This window comes from Choristoneura fumiferana, chromosome 9 (assembly GCF_025370935.1).
Source record: "Choristoneura fumiferana chromosome 9, NRCan_CFum_1, whole genome shotgun sequence".
Classification (NCBI taxonomy): Eukaryota; Metazoa; Arthropoda; class Insecta; order Lepidoptera; family Tortricidae; genus Choristoneura; species Choristoneura fumiferana.
This window is the reverse complement of record NC_133480.1, coordinates 10,338,695-10,350,536: the sequence shown is the minus strand read 5'-3', so window position 1 is coordinate 10,350,536 and position 11,842 is coordinate 10,338,695.

Here is an 11,842-nt window from a genome sequence, read left to right as displayed (position 1 = left end):
ATACATTTTTGTCACAACGTCAAGTCAATGAGATTGATATTCAAAAGCAATTATGTTTGAATAATTATGGTTTGAACACAAATCAAGAAGTCAAAAAGTTGGCGGACGAGAGGAAATTAGCAAGAGTGCAACTCTTAAACTATTTATGTATGTACGATTCGATGATGAAAAGAATACCTATGTAATTGGATACACGGGTATGTTTATTTTATCATTTTTGTCAGAAACATTAATATTTGTTACAAGAACACCAGAGGCAGGGCTGTAAGAATTTCATTCCTACTGGGTGGCCAAAGTATGGCTTATCGTGTGTACCAAACTTGTGGTCTGCAGCAACCTACTACGAAAACATACCAAATTTCCCTAACTCTTAGTAGCGTCGTGAACATGTTCACTCCATAGAAGTAAGTCGCTTCCCACCGTCTGTCTGCATATGTACGAGTATGTACTGTATGTACTCTATTATGAAGTGATTCAAGATTTTTTATTTTATTTATAAGTGTGAGAAACGGCAGGGGTTATGGTTTTGGAGCGTATGTATGGTCATTTCTTTCGCACGCTATGCAACAAGGCCTTGATGCATCTTAGCAAGTATCCGTCCGTCCGTCTGTCGATCCGTCCATCTGTCTGTCCGTCTTTCTGTCTGTCTGTGTTTCGAAGTGAACACTACATCATTATTGTCCAGTGATGACATATGGATCCGAGACGTGGTGCTTTACTTTAGGCCTTATAAATAGGCTCAGAGTTGCTCAGCGAGCTATGGAGAGAGCTATGCTTGGGGTTTCTCTACGGGACCGAATCAGAAATGAGGAGATACGTAGAAGAACAAGGGTCACCGACATAGCCAAGCGAATCAGCTCGTTGAAGTGGCAATGGGCGGGCTATATAGCACGGAGAGCGGATGGCCGTTGGGGCCGAAAAGTTCTCGAGTGGAGGCCGCGGATCGGCAAGCGCAGCGTAGGACGTCCACCAACAAGATGGACGGATGACCTGGTTAAAGCCGCAGGTTCGCGGTGGATGCAGGCTGCTGCCAGTTGAAGCAACTGGAGGTCTGTGGGTGAGGCCTATGTCCAACAGTGGACGTCCTACGGCTGAGATGATGATGATGATGATGGTGAATAAAGTTGTACCAACTGTACTTTAGTCTAAAATTTTACTATGACCTTTAAATTTATAAGTATTTTATTGATAATTAGAAGCAGAGTCTTGGGAAATAGCTCATGTTAGGAGATAAAGAGATCAGAAGAGGTATCGTTAGATTTGTCTCTGTTAGGAGTGACACAGGTTGTTAATTTTATGCGTATGTGAGTCTCTCTGTGTACCTTTCCGTCGGCTCATCCGTCCGTCCGTCTGTTGATCTGTCCATCTGTCTGTCCGTCTGTCTGTCTGTCTGTGTTTCGAAGTGAACATTACATCATTGTCCTATTTTTTTAATTATTGTTTACCAACGCACACACCAAACCTTTTATCCTAAAAAGCTGAAATTTAAGATAAGGAAAAAATGGGATTTATTATGTAGGTACCTACATAAAATTCTACTGGTTCGTAACTATTATTTAGTTTTTAGGGTTCCGTACCTAAAAAGTGCCAACGGAACCCTATTTCTGAGACTCCGCTGTCTGTCTGTCTGTCCGTCCGTCTGTCACAGGGCTCTATCTCTTGAGTCGTAATAGTTAGACACTTGAAATTTTTACAGATTATGTATTACTGTGGCCGCTATAACAACAAATACTCAAACCAGAATAAAACAAATATTTAAGTTTTTTTTTGCTAATGTCTAATGTTGTATAGATAATGGTACGGAACACTTCGTGCGCGAATCCGACTCGCACTTGGCCAGTTTCTTTTTAATACCCAGGGTATTCAATGTTATATATTTAATTTTACAACTCTATCTCCATATCACTAATCTCTGTAAATTTTACATGCAGGCAGAAAGGAATAGCAAAAATCTAAATTCAATATCAGGATATTTTGAAAAAGATAAGTATTGTTCACAAACCGATCTTAATGACGATGATGATGATGATGATGATGGTCGTATGTCATCGCTGCCGAATTCTAACTTTATTCAATGAAAGACATGGAGAAACTTTGTCACAAAGACTTAGTTCAGATAATTTGATATTACGCTGTCCGTCCGTCTATTTCTATAGGATTACTTAAAACTGAAGCAAACTGAAGTGGCAGTGGGCCGGCCATATCAGCCGAAGAACCGATAACTGCTAAGGTAAACGAGTAAAAGCCTAGCGTGGCGAGGGACGCCCTCAGACTAGGTGGAGCGATGATCTTCACTGGGTAGCTGACAGTAACTGGATGAGAGTGGCCGAGGGTCGTGCTCAGTGGCGTGCAATTGGAGACGCCTATGTCCAGTAGTGGGCTAAGATAGGCCGATGATGATGATGATGACTTAAAATAAGACAATAATCCCACTCATATTATAAATGCGAAAGTTTGTTAGTCTGTTTGTTTATTTCTTTATTACCTTTTCACGTCTAATTCGTTGAACCGATTAGGATGAAATTTGGGATACAGATAGTTTGAGTCCCGTAGAAAAACATAGGGTAGTTTTTTTTAATCGCAATATTCCCGCGGAATAGCTATAAACGAATTCTACGCTGACAGAGTTGCGTGCAACAGTATGTAGGTACATTAGGGGATTTACCTACTGATAGTCTGATTTACGTCCTTATGCTGTAACTAAAAAGCATCGGTCACTTTATTCGTACACCTAGGTATCTTATAGTCTGTCTGCTAATACTATTTCTGTATTTATTAATACACAATTCCTTTCAGATTCAATGCTAACTAACTGCATATAACTTTGCCTGGAATCATTATATTGCTGAAGTAGCCTAGGTGCTGTCATGCAATATTCAAGGTGAAGAAAAGAAGAAACGTTGAATGTTGATATGCAAGAAATTAAGGAATATCTGACTGATTAACTATGTTTGATTTATTTATTAACGCTGTGTTATAAAGTTTGTTCTAAATAAATATGATGTACACAACGAAATAAAGTCTTCGTAGGCATCTTTCTTTTAGCGTTCCGTGGGTGGAAATTTTAGTGGAGCTTCTAAAAACAAGAATACCAACAGGTATGTAGTTTTTATTTTTTGACCATCAGTGGTGTAGCGGTATAGCAAGCGGTACGGATTACCGAGGACCTGGGTTCGATTCCCAGTGATGGTCTTATTTTTCTGTTTTTTCTGTGCATCTATATTTCAGTTTGTATTTTCAATTTAGGTTTTACGGGATGACCGTAAAAGTAAAAATTTGGAATTGAAATAAAAAATACAAAAAGATTCCAAAAAACCAATCTTAAGTTTTTATTTGTCGAATGAAACTACAGTAATATCAGATGATGAGATAATAGGGGTACATATATATAAAGTACTATAAAACCGTACAACTTTGACCTTTGAGATAACTTTGCCCAAGTTGTCATTTTTTAAAATATCTGAAATAAAACAAAATTGACTGATTTGTGACCACTTTGTGACATGCACATTTCTAAATCATTTTTGTATATTTTTTTCCCTGTTGTCACGAATAAATCTTTTCTTTTCCCTTTATATCGGAATATTTCTTTATTCCTGACGGGAGTTGCTTCTCCTTTTTAGGGTTCCGTACCCAAAGGGTGCCAACGGGACCCTATTGCTGAGATTCTGCTGTCTGTCTGTGTGTTTGTCTGTCTGTCTTCTACTGGTTCGTAACTATTATTTAGTTTTTATGGTTAGGCCAACGGGACCCTATTGCTGAGACTCTGCTGTCTGTCTGTCTGTCTGTCTGTCCATCCGTCTGTCACAGGGCTTTATCTCTTGAGCTGTAATAGCTACCCGTGTGATGTCGGGTTAGAATTAGACCTCTCCATTTCTTCCGTGGATGTCGTAAGAGGCGACTGAGGACCGTAGGCCACAGGCTAGCAACCTGTCACTGTTGTACCGTTTTTGTCAAACTTAAAACCTAAAATTGCTAAAAGTGGCTCCGAAGCTGTAACGTTTCGTGTGCTTTGCCTACCCCGTTTAGGCATACATGTTTGTGTGTGCTAGACACTTGAAATGTTAACAGATTATGTAGGTATTACTGTGGCCTCCATAACAACAAATACAAATAATAAAGTAAGTAAAATTAAAAAATAAATGGAGTTGTCATACAAGAAACGTGTTTTTTTTCCAGCGTTTTTTGGTTACTAGGCGTAGCTAAAACTTATTAGTGAACTGTTTTAAAAACATTGTACGTACGGAACCCTTCGTATGTACGAGTCCGACTCGAACTTGACCTTTTTTATCCTGCCAAGGCCTTTTTGTTACAGCTTATATTTTAACTCCGCGGGAAAATAAATATCAAGGGCAAAATTGGACGGTTTTATGGTACTAAAAAAATAGTCTTCTATTTATAACAGAAAACGAACGACCAATAATTGAAGGATTTTAAATTGTGTTTATATATGTAGGTAAATTATTTAATGGTGTTACATGACTGTCATGCAGCTCGTGAATTTGTTGCTCTGTATGTATGTGTGTTCTGGTGTTCTGAGTGACGATTAAATATTCACAGAACAAAAACAACCAAAATATGTTTATTTGTTAGGCCTTTACCATATGTAATTTGACTTTTTATGAAAGTGTAGTAGGGAGGATTACTGCATGACACACACACATGTGTCGCACAAACACAGTTGTCTTGCACTTGTGTTTGCGGAGTGGCAAAGGAAAACGTTGAAGTTATTAATATGACTCAATCAAATAAGTTTATACTTTATGACCTAGTCTCTCTCTATCACTTCGTGTTTGAACTTTTGTACAAAATTGATGATGATGAAAAATTATGATGATAGTGATGATGATGATGATGATAATTGATGGTAATGGTAATGATGATCGTGATGATGGTGATGATGATGAATATGACGATGGTTGATAGTGATGCGATGGTGATGAATATGGAGGTATATGATGATGGTGATGCTGATGATGATAATGATGATAGTGATGGTGACGACATGTCCCATTCTAAAAATACTAGTTAACTACGCCCAACACTGCCTCCAGCTCGCGTGCTGTTTGTGACGGTTTCCGAATTTTTTAATTTGGAACACGTGACTGTCCCGTAAGTAAGATGAAATTCCATTACATAATGTAGGAATTTCATACTTACTTACTGGACATGATGTTACTGATGGACACTACTAGCCTAGTCTCTAGGATGCGTTACTTTCTACAATTTTTAATGGATGATTGTTAGTCATTGTGATGATCATTGATGATAATGATTACTGGATATGTATGATGTTACTTCCTGATGGTTAGCCTATGATGATCCGTGATGATGTTGACTTGATGATGCTGACGTTTTTGATGTTGATATTGGAATGATTTGATGATGATTTTTGACAAAAAATGATTTGATATAAGTTGATGTATGATGAGGAATCTGATAATTATGATGATTTAGATGATGTAAATAATGTAGATGACGTAGATGATTTTGATGATGATTGCAGATATGTATATTATGGATGATGATGATGTAGATTATGTAATGATGAATGATGCTGCCGGTGATGATGATTAAGAACATGACATGTACTTATGTAATATTTCTTCTGACATGTGTAATATTTGTAACACCTGTGTATATATATCATAATCAACTTCGTGTCTTACTACCTGGCGGTGACATATTGTCACATGGAATTCAAACTCACATCAAAAAAATGTATAAAGAATTTACGAATTTGTGCGCTAGTTTAAAAAATATACTACCCGTAATAATAGTACTACTAATCACTACTAATAATAGTACTACCCGTAATAGTAGTACACCGGTAGTAATAAAGATACTTTCTGGCGGGCGCTATCTATTTTACTATGAAGCAGTCGAATTTTTTATAAGTAAAAAATCGGAATCCCAATCTGTCGGAATCCCAATGGGCACCTTGTATAAGCGCTTTAGAACTTGAACGTTCATTTTTTTTTTAACTATAGCGTACAATTTCGTAATTTTTTCTGATTTACAAGAAATTTGAAAAGTCCGCCAGAAAGTACTTCAAACTAGTTGAATTTTTTTTGTTTTTTTTTTTATAGTCGGTTCCATTTTTTGCTAAAATTTTTTTTCATGTACAGTCACCAGCACCAATATCTGACACAATAAGCGTGCATAAATATCTGACACGACTCTATTTCTAGGGCCGGAAGGACCTGTCAGATATTTTTGCACGCTCCGCTGTGGTAGATATTAATGCTGGTGACTGTACCTACATTTTTTGATTTGAGTGAATTCCATGCGACACCATGTCACCGCCAGGAAGTATGACACTCAACTTCGAAGCTGTCTCACCCTGGAGATCGCATAGATCGATGTTTACTTGACATCTTATTCCGAAACTTATTTATTGTTTTGTCACTAGTAACGTGCTAGCACAAGTCTTTTCGCGATAGTTTTTAATCTTCTTCTGCGTGAAACATAAACATTGTAGTAGAAAAATAGTAGAATTATTATATGTTCATTTTTTTAACAACCTAGTTAGTGTTATGCTCTATGTCACAGGATGACTAAATATTGACTATCGATATCGAGATTAATATCACTCATGTTTAGACTTTGCTCATGTCTAGCTTTAGATACATTCTTGACTGAGCCGGCCGCGATAACTGTAGTAGGTAGTATGGCGTTCTTTTTCGAGTGTCATTGCTACTGAACTGTCAGGTTGCCTTACAGAAGAAAAGGAAACTCGTGTAAAATGACATCGCATACAGATACCCAGAATCAAGAACCAAAATCAGAAGAATTGTATAAGTTCATATATTGATAAATTTTTATTGTGAGCTTACTTTTTTTTAATTATGTGTGACTATTATTACAAATTATATATTTTTAAGCTTCTGATACCTTGACTTTTGTATTTAGGACTATTGCATGGTAGGTGCACGCGGCTAGTAGTTAGTTTTATAAGATCTCCGCTTACAAATTGTATCTTTCGCGTCACTGCTTTCATTATAGTGGCATCATAATAATGTTTGATTTTGAGTTTGCATTATATTATAGGCTATGATTGGTTTTTTGGAGTCTTTTTGTATTTTTTATTTCAACTCCAAATTTGTTACTTTTACGGGTATCCCGTGAAACCATATCGAAAATACAAACTGAGACATGGATGCACAGAAAAACCAGAAAAAGAGACCAGGGCTGGGAATCGAACCCAGGTCCTCAGCAATCCGTGCTGCGTGCTATAACCCCTACACCACCGCTGGACAGGAATCTAGACACGAATTTTTCCTATGCATACATATCTCAACGAAACAAATACGAAATGAATTTCGGTGTTACCAGTTACCAGGTTCCTTAACCCTTGATGCGTGGCTTTATTGGTGCGTCCATGAGGCACATGTGCCATATGACCAGTGATGTAAATAATGGAGTTGTTCTTTCGAAAAAATAATAAACTTTATTACATACATTATAATAATTATTTTTATTCTTGAACCACATTTAGATAAACAATGAAAATTGCTACGGGGATATTATATTACCTTATCATTACTATGGCGACGTGTCAAAAGAACGCTGCACATTGCTTCGGGACAGAGAACTTGTTAATTTGCGGAACCTCATATAAATTGACAACAATATTTTTTACTTTACTTCTGCGCTACGAACCGTGCCCCACAACTACGTCCATGTGAAATATCTATACAATAAGTTTACATACACGCCCGCTCTCTTTCTCTTCCATGTAAAACAATATTTTATTATGTATGTATAGTATATGTCACACAAGCTCGACTAGCTGTCACAAATACCTACTATATAACTATTATTAGGTATTGTGTGATATATATATTATTTCATGTAGGAGGAGGGGTGGAGGAGGGCGTGTACTGCATGTTATTATATTATGTAGGAACGTATCACATAGATCTAACTGTGCCGCACGGTTGACAGCAGAGAAACCTAGGGCAAAATTAAATACTGTAGGTTCTAGATACTGACTAACAGTCAAGCTCAAAAAAATTTAATTGCTAGTGGTACGGTTGGCTTGTTGATTGACTGGACAGCGGGCATATTTAACTTGTATCACAAAGTTTATACCTTTTTTTTTCTCAAAGTATTAGCTGCATCTAATGCCGACGTTGTTCACTAGCAGACCTGACCCCCTCCTGATCCTGATAATTATTCTCAAACGCTGTCTAATGCGACGTACTGCATTTTACTTACCCCAAAGAAAAGATTGTATGGTAGAACTGCAACTGTCACAGGCGGAACGGCAGTGATGGGCCTGGTAATTGCAGCCTACTCGCGTGCTCGGACAGATGAGAGGAATAGAGCAACAAAATAATTAAAAGAAACTGGAATTAATCAAAATTGTGTGGGTGTCAAGTCTGCCTAGCAGCGCGAGTCCTTCGAACTACCCGCACTTGGTCATTTTTATTTGTCACCCCACACTTCAGTCTACCCGTGACCACGGCCACTGTAATGTTGCCGAAACGTCGAGGTAAATATTACTCGTGTCTAAAAATATATTGTTTCCAAAATACTTACTTGATTTATAATGCATAATAATTGGCATGATTATTGGGATATGAATTTACTGTACCAGCGGGAAAATTACAAATTAATTATACCCCCTGCCCGTTCAACCAGACTAGTTAGCCGTAGATACTACAGGCAAAGAGCGCTCAAAAAGTAGCAAAGTAAAGACATTCCCTTTTTACTCTTAGTATTTGAGGACATGTAAAACTATTTGAGCATTTCTAAATAAAGTTTGTACATTTGATTTGCGACTCCTATTTGTGATAAAAATTTGCAGGTATGTAGAGTGAACGATACTGAGCCGTAATAACATAGTCTCTCAAAATGTCCCAATTGGTTTGTATGGAAATTTCCTTTTTTGTTACCAAAACTACGGATTTGCGGTAACAAAAAAGGAACTTTCCATAATTGGGACATTTCGGGAGACTATGTTATTTAAACTCAGAGTGAACGATTCACTCTATCTACCTGCAAATTTTTACCCAAATCGGAGTCGCAAATCAAATGTACAAACGTTTTTAGAAATGCTCATTTTAGCACTGTAGCTTGCTGTGACAAAGTATCAAACTGTTCAGCTACCTATGAGCTTGACTGCTTCGAATTAGGTTTGATGCAACATCTGTCTCCGATGATGACGTGTCAGCTAAACTGAACGTGCCCGTAGTCTGCAAGTACGACGGATTATTTGCGGTAGTTCTAGTTCCTTCACAAGACCTTGAAGAAAGAACTGCGGGATTTTTCCGCCTTTGTACCTTTGCAAGAACTGAAGATGCTACTGCGAAAGGAACAAAGGCTAAAAAATAAACGCAGTTTTTCCTTCAAGTCTTGTAAAGGAACTAATGCAAAAAAAACGCAATAGTTCCATCGCACGAACATCCAAAGGAAACACTGCCAATAATCCAGTACGCACGACTACAAACCTGCTGGATCGGAAAAAAATCCTAGCAGATAATACTTACTATAGGTAGATAAATGATACGAATCGACAACTGTTTTCGACTCGAAGGTAACAAAGGGAGTGTAGATGATTTTGGAACTGCTCGTAGTCTTCTGCTGATTGTGCCAAATCATCGGTTATGATATCCTAACAAAATCAATTTATATAAGTAGGTACAAAATTAGCACGGGATAATTTTTTACCGCAATTTGATACCAGTTATCGGCGAGTGGGTGAACTTTTGCTGTTATGTAAGTATTTCGTAAGTATTTATTTATACCTATAAAGGCAAAACATGGCCTAAAAATGCATGAGATTTGGCAAACGTATTCCTTGAGGATCGCAGAGGTGCAAGAAGTTTTTTTTTTAATTCGAATACCTACACTACAGAGTAGATTTTTTTCTTCAACGGGAGCGAAGCCGCGGGATTAAGCTAGTAATTATATATACGAACTGAGAAATCCAGATGCAGAAGCCTAGATAAACTCTTCGTCAACTCTTTTCATGGTTAGCAACTTATTAATAATTGATATTAGCAGCTTATGATTACTAATTCTCTACTAAAAGTCTTACCACAGAAATTGAGTGATGATGATGATGATAATTAGGATAGTAAACTCTGTATGGTTTTTATTACCTCTTTTGATAGAAAGAGCTTACACGAAGCACTGTTCATAAAATATTAGGTATGTCTAAAGGCACTGTTACACATGCTCGTTACTGGACTGAAGCAAACGCGTTCACACTTGCTTAATACCTTTCCCCCTTCCACCCCGTCTCGAGCTTGCCACTAATAAGCATGCTCGATAGTAGCATGTCCTGTTCACACATGCTACTAGCTAGCATTTGCTCAATAGTAGCATGCTTTCTTGCTACTAAAGAGCATGTGTAACAGTGTCTTAAGGGACTTTGGCCTTACGGATGCCCTTGATAAACTTGATTGCCTGTGCATTCCTGTGCGTGTCGTACAAGGTGACTAAGAGCCCTGGTGGCAGCGCTCTCTATTGCCAACTACGAATTCCAAACTCCAGCTCTGCGGCGTGGAAGGTAAGGACAAACCTCCGCACTATTTTCCCAAGAAACTCGTCCTGTAGATTTGCTACTGATTTTCAACCGACGACCATGACCACTTTAGCATGGTAGTAACTACGAAAAGTAACTATAAATATAACCTGAATAATAGCAAGACCATCAACCAAGACAAGAAACCGTGGTCAGAATCTCGGTAATTTCTCAATTTATCGTACACATATTATGAACACTTGAAAGGCGTTTGGCTCGTATTATAATATGCGAACAGTTATCCAAGACCCTGCTTCTAATTATCAATAAAATACTTATAGATTTTATAGGTCGTAGTAAAATTTTCGAGTAAAGTACAGTTGGTACAAAATTTCGTGACTCGATAAAAAAATGTGAATATTACTCGAAGGAGTACCCCGATCGGGTAGCTAAGTGTCGCAATAGACTTTCGCTAGCTGGCGCTGTCTATTTGAGTGTGTGCGTGAGCTCCTAGTGTCCGTATACGGCCGCAATTGACGTTCAAAGTAAAGCACCTCGTTTGCGGCTTTGGCGGAATATTTCATTTCGAGTGTGGGGTCAAAAAATCGGTTACGCTTAGATACTCCCGCCATTAGTTTTTGGTGAAATAATTCTTCATAATTTACGAAAAAAACCTGAAAAAAGGAACTATTGATAACAGCGCCATCTAACGGGACATTGCTCATGAGCTAACCAGGAGCAAACCCCTTAAACCTAATTTCCGCGACGGCTGGATACTCAATCGCTCGGGCCATCTGCAATTATTTTGTTTTTCTGTATAGCAAGGGAAATAAATTCTTATACTAAGAATGCCTCATGAAACCAAATGTTTTATTAATTTCTAAAATATAAAAATCATTCAGATTGCAATTTATGACACGATAAAAACATGAAAAAAAAAAAACACTAATGGTTTAGTAACCATTACTTATTTTCAGGATGTAACATAGTTATGATATTTAAGGGTTAAAACAAAATCTATAAACTTCATTTAGAATTATGAATACGTAAAATTCCTCACCAGTCATCTCACCTACGTATCCAACATTTGGGAACATTTCTTGACAGATAAAACATAAGCTACGTCCTCGCACCACTTACGCACATCGTCTCGCAAACAATTGAATTAGGATGTCTTTCCGGAAGAGACTCGGCAATCAATGCTTCGTCACACTTCCGTACCGCGTTCAATCAGATTTTCCTAAATAAAGATATTTGAAGCATAAAAAACAGTGTAGAAGAAAATATGTAATTTTGGTAATGTAAAAGAATTACCTTGATTTTCTGATTCGATCACGCTTGACGTTACCAGCTGAAACGAGACGGATT